Consider the following 16,122-nt stretch of genomic DNA (forward strand, 5'->3'; position numbering starts at 1 on the left):
GGTTCTTAGAAATAAGCACCACATCTATTTCTTGTAAGGGTTTCTATGTTGGGGAGGGGGATTCCCTTTTTATGCTAAGACATTGTTATGGTACTTTTTCAGTAAACCAAAATGTTTAAATGTCTATCTGTTCCTGTCCAAATTAAAGAGAATTGAATTGCGTATATACGCTGAAGTAATTCAGTCTGACACACGGAGTTCAGGTTAAAATAACTTCGAGGAAATTTATTGGCAAGTGCCGAAAGAGCGGGCGCGCAGGCCCTTTTAAGAGGCATTTTCGTCATCATTGATTATCAAGATATCAGTGAATAAACATCATTAATTGGATTAATTGTTAAGTGTCTGGATTAGTGTCCTCCTATCAATATAATTAATTGGCTCAAAAACTAAGTGGTTAGCTCCGTGTCCACCCACCAAGAGGTGGTATTGTTTTGGACACGGGTGGGGGCAAGGGGGTCTTGAGCGTCATTTTACACGGTCAGTGATGTCAGGTCTTGTGGTCAGGTGCAAGGTCTCTTATGAATAGAACATTTCATTACTACAGTGTTCTCATGGCCTTCAATTTATACTATGTTGCGAGTTAGGGGAAATTCAGCAGTTCCTGGGTTAGTCATATCCTTATGGAGAATACAGTCTTTGTCTATTGTGTTAGATGTGCTGAGAAATTATGTCATGTAATGTAGTTTTCATCTGGAGAAGTCAGGTTATGAGGACAAAATGGAGGATTTGTCACAGTATCAGGTTAAAATGGAGTTAGTGCAATAATTCAATACAAGTTCAATAAAGATTTTGTAATAATTCTACATCAGTCCCCCCTATGAAATGTTAGATTCTAAGAGATAAAAACTTTATTTGTTAATACCGGAAGACGTGTTAGCCCAAAGGCACAGAAACCCCGTGGCCGCTAGCTAGGTGTTAATGCAAAGTGCAAGTCTGTCCCTAATTCTGACCCTAATAGGCTAATTCATCGTCAGTATGGCTCTCGAGCACTTCACACCCATGGGTGGCCCATGGCGGCTAACCCACCACTTCTCCACACGGGGCCTTTACCATTCACTGACAGATGCTGTCCCTAAGGTGGTCCCTTCCTAGAATTCTCGCACTTTATCATCAAAAGGGATAGATTGCAGCGGCAAACAGGGTGAGTTGAGATCCTGGAAATCTTGGTCATCAACTTCAAGATGTGTGAAAGTGGGTGCCGCTTGGTCAACAGTTTTCGTGAGGGCTTTCCTCAGACAAGGGAAGACACAACAAAAGAGAAGAGCAAAGATAAAAAGAAAAATTAGTATTGCCATACCAATATGCATTAAAGCCTTTTGCCAACCCGTCATCCAACCAAACCATCTGTCCCAGGGATCTTTTATCCCAGAATTCCTTTTCAACTCTTCTGAGAGGTCATTTAATTTCGCTATGGCTAATGTAACTTTACCATTAGGACCTGTGTTTTCTGGGATGTAGGTACAGCATGTCATGGTGTCGGGCAAAATTTTACATACCCCTCCTTTTTCGGCTATGATCATATCTAGGGCCATTCTATTCTGGAAGGCCATTTGGGATGTGGCCTGTAACTGTTCGGCTAATCACTGGAGGGCATCTCTGGTGTAATTAACAAAACGCTGTTGGTTGTAATAAATGTAATTTATCCAGTTTAAATTTTTGTTTGCGGTAACTATGGTAAAAATTGATTCAAATCCTGCAGCAACTTCATCTCTTGCTTTAAACTCATTGGGAACCCCCCTAGGCACCCCAATGGCATCAATGTAAATGTGAGGGTCAAAACTTCCTTTTACTGGGGCTTCATGCTTAACCTTAGTGTGGCTGGACTCATGGGTGTTGAGGTGTGTGTCAGAGATAATGTGTATAGGCATAATGGCCTTGGTCAAAGTACACTCTCCCCACCACTCCGTGTCCATTCTGGATCTTAGCTGTAAATCCCCAAACAACCAGTAAATGTCTCCCAGTGACCTAGTGTGATGCTGCAGTAAACGTACAGGAACAGTTCTGTATGTAGCACAATAACCTTTGGGAAAGTTACCCACAAATTTACCAATCCCATCGTGCATGGCATAGCAAGTGTAATTACCTTTATATACGGTAATACCATTAGGGGGTCTGACACCTTTGGCTAGAAGAGGATACTCTGCTGTCCATCCTTGACATATGGACCTGTTAACATTGTATTGGTAGGCAAAAAGACTTAAAACACAATTTTCTACATCTACTGGCAGGGTCAAAGGCACAGTACCCAGATGAGGCCGGGCACCACCACACACATAGCATGCGGTTCTGTTATGTTTGTTGGCATTATATTTCATCCACTCTAACCATAGGTTAATATCATTAAAACCTGTTTCAGCGGCCATGGTATCTTCGAAGGTGGGGTTAGCAATGGCCATCATGTCCTTAAAGGACTGGATGTGTGGTTTTAATGGGTTTGTGACCATGTGAGTGGCTCCTCGCCACTCAGGGGAATTACACATATCTTTAAGGTAGAAATGCCCTAATTTGGTATAGGAACCCTTTTTCCAATACATTCCCAATACATATCGGTCTGCATCTGTTGGGCTTGGATGCTCAATATTAAGAATTAATTTCATTGGTGTGTGTAGATGCAAATATCCATTTCGATATCTATCCTAGCTGTCCATATAAGAGTTAATTTGAACCAAGATTAAGTTTGGCATTTTATCTCATATTCTCGGAAATAGGATTTATATAAAATCCTAGTTACGGGAAAAGTACTGATTTCGAAATGTTCTTGTTAATTGTCCAAGATATCGGTATTTTGTAAATATCTGGTTTTAATCAAATATGTATTGCGTTATATTGCGAAAGATTATAACTAGAAACAGCTGTTTATAACTTGTGAAAAACAAATTATGTCACTAATGCTCATGGCCCCCACCGACATGAGAGTGGGGTATAAATGCATATGACTGTATAATAAACTTTGAATTGGTTATAGAACACATCTCTTGTCTTCTTGGCTGATTCCCGGGATCCTGTCTGTCTATCCAAAGAGGGTGCGGCTCCAGCAAAATATCCATCTCAGAGAGTTTCGTATATAGCTGTGTTAATCCCCAACAACTTGGTACCAGAAGTGGGGTCAATTAAAGGAGGAAATCAGGTAGGAGGATTCGGTGTCTTTTTTGACCTTTATTCTTTTACCTGTCTTTTCCTATCCTTTACACATTGCACATTAGATTATTTAAAGGGGAATTTTACTTTTGAGATTTTTTTCACTCCTTGGGTAGGAGATGAGGTTGTACATAACTGTGGGAGACGTCCCAGGACCCCTCTTTCTTTGAAAGAAAAGAGGTTGCCTTTGTTAAGGTTGTAAAAAAAGGTATTCAGTCTGACAGGTATTGACAGACTGCGGTGTATAATTCAGTCTGTTAGACAGGCTGCGGTGTAATTCAGTCTGTTAGACAGACTGCGGTGTATAATTCAGTCTGTTAGACAGACTGCGGTGTATAATTCAGTCTCTTAGCAGACTGCGGTAAAGTTATGTACAGGTAAAACTTTTGCAAACTGTAATGTTTTAGCAAAGTAAGAAAAAAAAATAATTAAAACAAAATAAATTAGAAAGGGAATTCTTTTAAACTACGTACTCTGTTGATGGTTATTTGGCTGTCCTGCAACCTGTTTGGCTGTTCTGCTTTATTGCGATATATCTGTTGGCTTTTGTGCTTTTTGCAAAGGATTGGAATTTCTGATTTTAAGCGATACAGCTCGTGGAGAAGTAGCAGTTTTGTTGGAACATTTGATTCCGTACAGCTGTTCTTTATCCACTGAATAATCAGTTATTCCAAATCCAATTCTTATTGAGTTTGAAATGGGTACTTCCCAGTCTAAAAAATACCCTCGCCCTAATCCAGGGGAGACTTGCAAACAGTATGTTGCCAGAATTGGTGAGCTGGGGGATTATTTAGTGGATCCATGGGTGGATAATATGTCAGGGTGGACACAAGGACAGGGTAGTGAAACTCCCTTCCCTAAAGACGGGGCTAATGATGATTATTTTCTGAGTATGGTTAAGGGATTATGTTTGGGTGATAAGAAATCTTTTCCTTGGTATGAGGGAGATCCAGGATGGGACAAGGAATACATGAGACAGGGGGGTGAGAATTGGCTTAAGATTGCACCTCATTGGTACCCTGTTTCCAAAGAGGGGAAAAGGATAAAAAGGAATAAAAAGAAAACTAAAGAGACTGTTGCTGATAGCTGCAAATCACTGCCCCCTCCTAATTACACTCCATACTATAGACCACTATATCCCAGCCTGCCACCTAAAGATGATGATTTGGTTCTTGCTATAGCAATTGGATCACAGGGGGTAGCCACTGCCCCATTAAGCTCCCTTTCTATCTCTCCCCAAGATGAGAAGATTAAACATATCCAGCGAAGGTCCCCTAAGGGTATCCAAACTAGGTATAAGAAAAAGATGGGACTGGGTGTTAAAAGAACAGATAAGGATGATGATGAGGAAGATGAGTCAGAACTTGATGAGTCAGACACACAGCAAACATATCCTTTTCTAACTGTAGGAGATCAATTGATTTTGAAACCTTTAACTCCAGGAGAATTAAAGGACATAATTAAGGGTGCTCCAAATCCTAGAACGAATCCCTCTGCATGTATTATGTATTTGAAGAGAATGTGCCAAGGACAAAATATGACACAGATTGACATAAAGTTAATTATTGATGGATTATTAGATTATGACTCAGAATCTGGGTGGGAATGGAATAGAGTGCCCACTGTAAGTGTCCCACTTGATGGAACCACAGTGAGTACTTATCCATTAGCCACGGAAAAAGGGAGAGACATTATGTGGGATGAAGTGAAAACAGAGATGATAAGATTGTGGAAAGACAAGCAGTCTATCTCCACTGCTTTGTCCTGTAAACAGGGCACAAAGGAGACAGTGACAGATTTCACTAAAAGGTTTTATAAATGTTGGAAAGATGAAGCTGGACTTGGTTCAGAGGAGAGTGGTATGGGTTCTTTAAAAATACAGACTTGCATTGGGAATATGCTTCCAGCATATTCACTGCTAGTTAAACAGCTGATTTCAGAGTGGTCAACTTTAACTCCAGTTAAATTTTTGCAGAAAATACATGAGAGAGAAGCAGCAGGTTGTTTTGCTATAGGAAAAGATGGAAAGAGTATGTTGTATCAGTCACAGGGTTTACAGCATTGTGACCCTAATCAGGCAAGAGAAAGAGGTTTTGGAGGTGATAGGAGATTAAATGAAAGAGGATTCAGGAGCCCAAGGGGGAGAGGACGTGGAGGAAATAGGTCCCAACCATTTATTAATCGAGGGACACATTGTTTTAACTGTAAACGACAGGGACACTGGAAGAATGAGTGCCCCAATCCTATCAGACCACAGACTGGACAAGCCCCAGGTTACCAGGGTCCCTCACGGATACCCCAGCAGTCCCACTACCCCCCACAATTTCGCTCTCCTGCCCCTAATGCCCCTTCTGGCCGCAATACTCCTTCTGGCCCTACCCATCACATCCAATGGCCATAGGGGTGCCCAGAAGGTAACACTCCAGCTTTTCCTGTATTATCCTCTAGTTTTATGGAACAACCCTTCATAGTCCTCAATGTAAATGGGAGGGATATGCCCTTTATTGTAGACACGGGTGCCACCTGTTCCACCATATGTATGGATGTATATAGAGGTTTAAGGGAAAAGTCAACACCTTCTGTGGGAATAAATGGAGTGTTAACAAAAACCTTCAAGACTATCCCTTTGAAAGTTAAATTGTCCAACTCCCCTATTTCTCTAAGCCATCAGTTTAGCCTAATCCCAGGGTGCCCTGTTAATCTCCTAGGGAGGGATCTCCTTGGGGTACTGGGTACAACTGTGGATTTTTCCCCTGAGGGTGGCATGGCAGTTTCCCTTACTGCCCCCTCCTCTGGAATTTTCCTGCAGATGGATATGGATGAGGTCCCTGCTTCTGTATGGGCTTCGTCCAAGCTAGATGTAGGATACATAAATTGTACCCCTTATAAAGCAAAACTACGCCCAAATGTCAGCCCAATTTATATTAAACAGTATCCCCTGTCACAGGAGAAGAAGGATGGGATCAGACCTATGATCCAGTCCTTCCTTCAGCAGGGTATACTAAGGCCTGTAGTCTCTCCCTATAACTCCCCCATTAACCCGGTCCCTAAAGCTACCAAGGACTACAGATTTGTTCAAGACCTAAGGGCTATTAATAATCTAGTTATCCCAATAGCCCCCATTGTCCCTGATATTAACACTCTGATAACAGCCATTCCTCATGAAGCTAAATATTTTACAGTCATTGACTTAAGTAATGCATTTTTTTCGGTCCCTGTTGACCAAGAGACACAACTACTTATGGCTTTCACTTTTGAGGGGGTTCAGTATACCTGGACCCGCCTTCCCCAGGGCTACGTGGACTCACCAGCTGTTTATTCACTGGTGCTCCAGCAAACCCTTAAGACATGGACCCCTTGTCATGGTTCCGTCCTGCTGCAGTATGTTGATGATATACTGCTGTGCAGTCCTGACTGGGAAGCCAGCACACAAGACACTGTCAGCTTGTTGAAACATTTAGCATTGGAAGGCCACAAGGTAGCCAAGCATAAGATCCAATTAGGTGCAAAAAAGGTTGATTATCTGGGATTTGTATTACAACAAGGTACACGCTCACTCAGCTCCAAACGTATTGAAGCTATACAAAAAATACCCAAACCTGTTACAAAGAAGGAGTTGCTCACCTTCTTGGGTATGATTAATTATTGTCGTCAGTGGATACCTGAATGTTCATACTATGACTCAATTATGAGAATGGCTGTAAAAGGGGACAGCCCAGATTATATCAGATGGTCACCTGAAATGGATGATGCATATGTGGCACTCAAAGTAGGTATTATGCAGGCCCCAGCTTTAGGACTGCCTAATTATTGTAAACCATTTCATCTTTATGCAAGGGACAACTGTAAAACCATGGCTGCGGTCTGTGCTCAGGAACATGGAGGTGGCATGCGTCCTGTAGCATTTTTCTCCAAGGTAGTCCCTGTTCCGGTTCAGGGGATGCCGGCGTGTCTTAGGGCCTTAGCGGCTTGTGCAATGGCTGTTGAGACTGCTACTACTATCACTCTGGGCCATCCCACTATTCTCCATACATCACATCAAGTGTTACATTTGATTAAGAATCTCACTACACAACATATGACAGCACAGAGATTAAGTGGTTATGAAATAATTCTCTTGAATTCTACTAATTTACAAATCAAGTATGGCCCTATTAATTCTGGCCCTATGAATGTACTGCATGCTATCCTTACTCATGACAACCCTAATCTGAGCAATGCTCAGCCAGAGGAACATGACTGCATTCATGCTATACATACACATACCTCCCCCCGCTTAGACCTCATGGATACCCCTCAGCCAGGTTCTGAGGATGTGTTTGTGGATGGATCTTGTTCCCGACCTGTTGACGGACAGTACCAGACAGGGTATGCAGTAGTCCAATTACCTGATAAGGTCCTTGAGGCTAATTCCATACCCAACATGTCAGCCCAAGCTGCTGAGTTGGTTGCTCTTACTCGTGCATGCACTCTATTTACTAACAAAGATGTAAATATTTACACTGACTCACGATACGCTCATGGGGTTGTGCATGATTTTGGAATGATTTGGAAACAAAGAGGATTTATTGCAGCTGATGGTAAAGGCATTTCTCATAAGACATTAATTGAAGACCTCTTGCAGGCTTTACAACTTCCTCGTACAGTGTCTATTGTTCACTGTAGAGCACATACTCAAGGTAGGGATAATATATCCTTAGGCAATGCACTAGCAGATAAAATTGCCAAAGAGGTAGCGTCTCAAACCATTTATTACCGTATGATATTTCCAATCTTTAGTCCCCCTACCTGCCCAGAAGAACAGTTGTTGCAAGAACTTCAGGGTTTTGCAACCCATGAGGATATTGCATACTGGAAGAAGCAGGGTTTGGAAAAAGACCAAAATGGCCTTTATTCCAAAGAGGGGAGGATAGGGATACCAGAAAGTAGTGCCCCTATTTTTATTTCCCAGGCACACGGAGTGGGTCACAAGGGTCTTAAGGTCACTTTGGGCCTTATTCAACAACATTTTGTCATTTTAAATCTCTCTCTCCACTGTCAAGTATACTTACAGAGGTGTGTCCAATGCTTACAGACCAATACTACTGTCACACACAAGCCTAGACACGAACACCTCCCACCACCTACAGGCCCTTTCACCCATTTACAGGTAGATTTCACCCACATTCCTAAGACAGGTAAGCGACAACAATACTTACTGGTTATTGTGGATCACTTCTCTAGATGGCCCGAGGCCTTTGTTACTAATAAGGAGGATGCTAGGACTGTGGTGAGAATACTGACCACTGAAATTATTCCTTGGTATGGCTGCCCATTACAGATCAATTCTGATAATGGCCCTGCTTTTGCTAGCAAAGTTACACAGGAATTGGCCAAATGGTTACAGGTTACCTGGAAATTTAATGTACCCTACCACCCCCAGAGTTCAGGTATAGTAGAGAGGATGAATAGGACAATTAAGGAAAAACTGATGAAGGCCACAGATGGCACATGGGTTCACTGGCAAACATACTTACCCGCAATTCTAGCTGAAATAAGAATGACCCCTAACAGGACTACTAAATTGTCACCGTTTGAGATACTCATGGGAAGACCATTTCCTACTCCTTGGATGAAGGGACGATTTGTTATTAAGCCTGGTGATTTAGAATTAATCCAGGAAGAGTATGTTAAACAGTTAATTTGTAAACTCAACTCTGTATATGGTGATGTTTCCGTGCAGTTTCCTCTACCCTCACAGGAACCTACACATCCTTACCAGCCTGGTGATCTGGTCTGTATCCGACAGCTGAACAAGAGCAGGAAGGGAAAGTTTCCTTTTGGCCCTCCTACCACTGTGATTGCCGTGACAAGAACCGCTGTGCTCACCGACTCCCAAGATATCTGGATCCATGCATCCCGTCTGAAGCCGTGTCCAAAGAGGGGTGAAGTAGGAGACAAGCTCAAGGCAATTCCGACTGGCCCTGACGACCCAACATCCTTATCTGAAGTGCAATGGCTAAAGTAAACCTACTGGATCCCTTGCATGGGGCAAAGAATTTCTACATCATTCTTATTCTTTCCATGATTATCTTCCTGCCGCTGATCGTCCTTCTTGATTGCCACTATGATTATGAGAATATGAGAGAGTTCCAGAAAGTCTGTTTCTGGAAAGATCGCAACTCAACCAGTTACAGTGTCCAATTAGGCCTTGATCATCCTACTAATAGAACCAGTCACAACTCCACCATTTACAGTGCCCAATTAGGCCTTAACCATCCTACTAATAGAACCAGACACAAAAGATCATTACCCACAGACAAGACTTTACAAACTCAAACCAACTGTTCTTCTAAATCTGTATTTTGGTGGAGCCGTGCCAAAGAGACTAGAATACAAGACGATTTCATATGTAATGGTGGCGAAACCTGCCTTGTACTTAATATTACAACTATTGGTCAAATATGTATTGCTGCAAAGACTGCACAAGTAGTGGTCAAACCATTGCATGATGATTCTGTCAATTGCTCTATAACAATTACTAACACTACTGGTTTTTATACTCTTGCTTGGTTATTTGAAGAGCCTTATCCTTTCACAAACAAAGGGGTTGGTTCAATATTTTATTATTTGCAAAATTCTAATGTTTCTCTAGATCAAGACAATCCGGTTACATCTATTGCTACTGGTGATAATGTTCAAGGCACATATAATACCACATGGCCAAGAGGATACGTCCGTATCATATATAATCGTACTAGAATAGAAAACAGGGGTTGGTTTGCTGTTTTATTATTTTGTAGCCCACATACTACACCTACTGTTCATAATTATTCCCATATTCCAATACCCTCATCATGTGTGAACACTACAGTAATTCAGAAGGCTGTACACATAACACTAAATATATCTACACCTGATGTACGATTATGTAACCCACTACCTAATAGAGAGAAGAGGGAATGGTATGATACCCTATTAGGAGGTACGGGGACAGCTATGGGAATATTAAATGGTGTAGACATGGAAATACTAAAGAATAAGTTATCCACGGCAGGGAAAGAATTAGGGATAGGATTCCATGTAATGGCTAAATGGGCCCCTACCGTGGTACAAGCACAATTTAAGGAATTACAACTAGATCAGTCTATGTACACCTATCTAGGTAATCTAACATATGCTATTACTAACCTAACAAAAGGAAGCACTGACTGGACCTTATGTGCCACTAGAGTTTTATGGATGCATCAACAGAGGTTAAGACTAGAGAATACTCTTATGGTACCTAAAATACAGCAAGTCAGAGAAATGATGGAATTGACTGACAACTACTGGATTAGTTTAAGGTCAAATGATGTATATTGTGAAGAATGGGTAGAAGATGAAATATCGAGTTATTCATGTAGGGTTGGATTTACGTTATATGAAGTTGCTCCAACCCATATAAAAGTAGCATGTAAGTTCTTCACTTTACCTACACCTATGTTTAATGTACTTAATAATAATCTTACTTGGTGGAATCCAACTTATACAGGAGAATATATATTCCCCAAGGATAATAAAACATATTCATTAGAACACTGTGATAAGGCAGATAAAGGTTACACATGCAGACATTCCTCACCCATCTATGAACCATGCTTATTAGCTAATCAAATAAGTAGTTGTACTTGGCATGTATATCCATCGGATTATTCAATTATGTTAGAAATAGAACCACAAATAGTGTGCCTAGCTACCAACCAACCTGTTAATATTCCCGAAGTTGATAAACATTTACCCTTTGTGGGATGTATATCAAATGCTACCTGGATAAAGTGGAAAGATCAGACTTATTTCCTGCAACCTATTCCCAGTATATACAGGTCCATAACCTATATTCCACCTGCGTTACCTATCGTTGATTATCAACTTCCTATAGGAATAATAATCAATTTAATAAAAGGAAAAGAGGATATGTTTAAACATTTGAAAGCAAATAAAGATGCCTTAGTACATACTGAAATATCCACCCACATAGTTGAGAGGGAATTAATTAAAGTTAGTTCTAAAATCCAGGAGAATTTTGCTCATCATTGGTATGATGCCCTCACAGGTTGGTCTCCTACTGGCGCACAAGTTGTAAGGTCCTTTTTCTATCCTATTGTCATTATTGTAATGATACTTGCATTAATGATATTGTTTAATTGTTATCTAACTTGCACACTTAAGAAACGTGTACAACAAATGATTACAGAAGCTGAAAATCGACAGCTCGAACTCCTCTTAAAGGGAAAACCTACGGCACAGAGCAAATGGGGGAAATCGAGGTGAAGAAATAATGAAAGTCCCGCAGACGTGATTAGCACGTCTGAATATACCTCCTCTTGTTTCTCTGCCGTAGGCCTCCCATGGATATTTACCGTAAGATAGATCATGATATGATCTAAGAGGGGAATTGTAGATGCAAATATCCATTTCGATATCTATCCTAGCTGTCCATATAAGAGTTAATTTGAACCAAGATTAAGTTTGGCATTTTATCTCATATTCTCGGAAATAGGATTTATATAAAATCCTAGTTACGGGAAAAGTACTGATTTCGAAATGTTCTTGTTAATTGTCCAAGATATCGGTATTTTGTAAATATCTGGTTTTAATCAAATATGTATTGCGTTATATTGCGAAAGATTATAACTAGAAACAGCTGTTTATAACTTGTGAAAAACAAATTATGTCACTAATGCTCATGGCCCCCACCGACATGAGAGTGGGGTATAAATGCATATGACTGTATAATAAACTTTGAATTGGTTATAGAACACATCTCTTGTCTTCTTGGCTGATTCCCGGGATCCTGTCTGTCTATCCAAAGAGGGTGCGGCTCCAGCAAAATATCCATCTCAGAGAGTTTCGTATATAGCTGTGTTAATCCCCAACAGTGTGCCTCCTCCAGGCTTTCTCAGAGTCATTCTTTGAAGGAGGGACCTACCATGATCATCTACTTTAGATAAGGCACTTTTTGGCTTGTAACCCCAGGAAGGCCCGGCATTCCATCCCGCCGCCCCCCAATGGCCACAATTGTGCCCCCATTGTTTGTCAACTACACAAACATATGGGTCTTTTGCATGAGGGATATCTCTATAGATATTCTGGATTCGTGCTGTAGAGAATGGGCATTCTACGATGTCACAATAATCAAAGGTATAGGTAGCCACACGGGTACATGATGAATTATACCAGAAGGTGTACCCACTAACATCTTTAGTGATGGCTACCTGCTGGGCCTTAATTAAACTAATTAAGGAGACTATGTACCAGAGGTACATGGTTGTGCGGTATCTGCTTCCTCTGGGGCAGGAGACTTCTTGCAGTGGGAAGCGTGGATCCAATGTGGCCTGCCGGCCAATTTGACGGAGGTTGCGGTGATCAGGAGAACTTGGAATGGCCCGTCAAATCTTGGTTCCAGGGTACTTTTCCGCACGAACTTCTTAACCAGAACCCAATCTCCGGGAAGCAGGTTGTGGGTACCTGTGTCCAAATCAGGATCTGGAATTGAAGAGAAAACTTGGGCATGTATTTTGTTCAAGGCACTTGCAAGTTCAGTAACATAGTCTACTAAAACATCTGATTGAAGCTGTAACTGCTGCGGATAATAACAACCTAGTCTGGGTGCTGTCCCAAATAGAATTTCATATGGGGATAACGAATGCTTCCCTCTAGGTGTGTGCCTAACGCTGAATAAAGCTATTGGCAGGCTTTCTGGCCAGGGCATCTTTGTTTCTTGTGACATTTTTAACATTCTGGCTTTTAGAGTGCCGTTCATGCGCTCTACTTTACCACTGCTTTGTGGGTGGTAAGGGGTGTGAAAGGCTAGGGTCACCCCCAGAGCAGTCCAAATTTCTTTAGTCACTGTTGCTGTAAAGGCTGGGCCCTGATCACTTTCAATGACTTCTGGAAGTCCAAATCTACATACAATGTCTGTAAGTAGGCGTTTTGCTGTTGTTTTTGCAGTGATATTGGTCACAGGGTAGGCTTCTGGCCAGCCTGAGAACATGTCCACTATTACTAGTGCATATTCATGAGGCCCACTCTTGGGCATTTGGATGTGATCAATTTGAATTCTCTGGAATGGGTACATGGGTTTTGCTAGGTGCTTTGCAGGCACCCTGATTGGTCTTCCTGGATTGCATTTTGCACAAATGACACAGGCCTTGCAGAAGCTGTTGATCAGAGTTGTGATTCCAGGTGCTTCATAATACTTTTGAATGAGGGCGGCCATTAGGTCTTTTGACAGATGTGCAGGTCCATGTGCCCATTGGACAACTGCTGGATATAAATTTCTTGGAAGGCAAAATTTAGAATTGTTGTAGTAAATTCCGTCCTTTAGGACAGCTCCTTTCTTCTTCCATTTCTGGATTTCTTCAGGGGTAATTGCAGCTTGCTGTTCCCGCAGAATTCTCAGATCAGTAGGAAGAGTTTGCAAGGTAAAGATAGGAACTTCTTCTTCTTGTCCAGACACTTCTTCATCCACTTCCTGCAAATCTCTGGCTGCTTGCTTAGCAGCCTGATCAGCCAAATGGTTGCCCTTTGCTTCATCTGTATCCAACTTCCCATGTGCCTTGACTTTCAAAACGGCCACTTCTTCAGGGAGTAGGAGGGCATCCATTAGTTCCTTGATTGCAGAGCTGTGTTTGACTGGTGTACCGGCAGTGGTAAGAAATCCCCTTGTCTTCCAAATGAAGCCGAAGTCATGTGCCACACCCAGAGCATATCTCGAATCTGTATAGATGTTGGCACGCTTTCCTTCTGTAATTTTGCATGCTGAAGTCAGGGCTTGTAATTCAGCTTCTTGCGCAGACATTGCTGGCGGTAAAGATGATGACTTGAGAACTTCTTCTGTTGTGGTTACGGCATATCCTGTGTGGTATTTCCCTTCTTCATCAGCATACCTTGAGCCGTCCACAAACAGGGTGAAATCCGGATTTGGTAATGGATTCTCATGCACAGTTGGTAAGTGCACTGTTTCCATTTTCATCTGTTCAAAACAGTCATGAGGAGTTTCTGGGTCATAGTCATTCACTATGACCAGGTCTTTAAATTCTTTTTCCAGGAAATGGCGTGGCCATGCTTCAAGAAGATCAGTTGTTGTGTATTTGGCAATGCCATTTTCCTGTAGCTGTGATTCATCCATGGTGGCCCATAATTTTGCCATAGGCCCAAGATCATTCCATGATCTTGTTTTCAACTTGGTAACAGGGATATGTGGAATAGCAGTATCCCAATGGCGGTACAGGTAATTGAGTTCTGAGGGCAGTTGGATCAGGACCATGCTATTGCCTTCGGAGTCACAATAGAAATCCTGAGCAGTGAGCTTCACCTCAATCCAGTGGTAAAGCTCATCTTCGTAGCAAGGTTCAGGAGTAATGTTTGGCTTGTACCACATGGTACAGAAGGCATAATCCGGGCCTTCACAGAGAGGTGTTTTGCCTTCGTAAAATGTTAAATGTGGATGCATTATTTTCTTGATACATCCACAGAGGAGGTATATGTAGGTTTCATCCGTGACAAACCCATAGTAGATACCCCCCTCAGGGAGTGGAAGAAGAGTGGATGGGTTAAGAACTTGACATCTTTGTATAGAAATGTTGTCAGGCAGAAGAAGATGACATTGTAGACGCAAGTGTCTAGCAGGAGACACGTGCTTGAGCTGTACTTGGTTGATAATGGCAGAGATATCATGAGGAGCCAAAACAACCAGAGGGTGGCCAAGGACCAGATCAGAAGTTCTTTCAATGAGTTCTCTTGCAGCAAAAACAGCCCTAAGGCAGGAAGGGGCACCTCTGGCCACAAGGTCCAGCTGGCACGAGAAGTATCCAATAGGCCTCTGGCGGCCTCTTAAGTCATTAGTTTGGGTAAGAACTCCTGTAGCATGGCCTTGTCTTTCAGAGACAAATAATTTGAAAGGTTTGGTATAGTCTGGTAGGCCCAAGGCAGGAGCAGAAGCAATGGCACGTTTAAGAGATTTGAAATTGTCCAGAGCTTCATTGGTCAGGCTGAATGGGTCTGACTTGAGTGCATCATAGAGAGGTTGCATAAGCAGAGAGGCTTCTGGGATCCATGCTCTGCAATAGGAAATGAGGCCTAAGAAGGCATGAAGAGATTTTGAAGTCCTTGGGGGAGGAATGTCCAGAACTGCTCTGACTCGGTCCCGAGTGAGATGTCTGGTACCTTGAGATAGGCAATGTCCAAGGAAAATTACTGAAGGTTGGCAGAATTGCAGCTTGAGAAGTGAAGCCTTGCATCCTTGTTCTGCCAAATAACAAAGTAGACTAATTGAACACTTTTCAGTAGTGGGTATATCATCTCCACAGAGCAGTAAATCATCCACATACTGGAGCAAAACAACTTCTGGGTGTTCAGCTTGCCATGGGTCAAGGATGGTACACATGTCCTTTGCAAATTGACTTGGAGAATTTTGTGCTCCCTGGGGCATGACAGTCCATGTATACTGTTGCATTTCATGGGTGAAAGCAAACAAGTATTGACAGGATGGATCCAGTGGAACACTGAAAAAAGCATTAGCCAGGTCAATGACTGTGAAGTACTTTGCAGATGGTGGGACTCCAGAGAGCAGAGTATGGGGGTTTGGCACAAGAGGGGTGTCCAGGACAGTTGCTTCATTGACAGCACGGAGATCCTGAACCATCCTGTACTTCTCTGGCTCACCTTTTGGAGTTTTCTTCTTCACAGGAAACAATGGAGTATTACATTCTGATTTGCATTTCACTAGAGGACCCTTCTCCAAGAGTGCTTTGATTTGGATAGAAATGGCTGCAGCCTGTGCTGGTTTGAGAGGATATTGTGGTTTTCTTGGTAATTTAGCTCCTGGTATTAGCTTTACCACCACAGGTGGAACGTTTAGGTGACCTATGTCCTCTGGACCTGAGGACCATAACTTAGCAGGCACCTCTGTTTTTAACATATCTGGGAAATTGGACCTTGGTGCTGCTGTTTCCCTACGGG

This window comes from Pelobates fuscus, chromosome 5, assembly GCF_036172605.1.
Source record: "Pelobates fuscus isolate aPelFus1 chromosome 5, aPelFus1.pri, whole genome shotgun sequence".
NCBI lineage: Eukaryota > Metazoa > Chordata > Amphibia > Anura > Pelobatidae > Pelobates > Pelobates fuscus.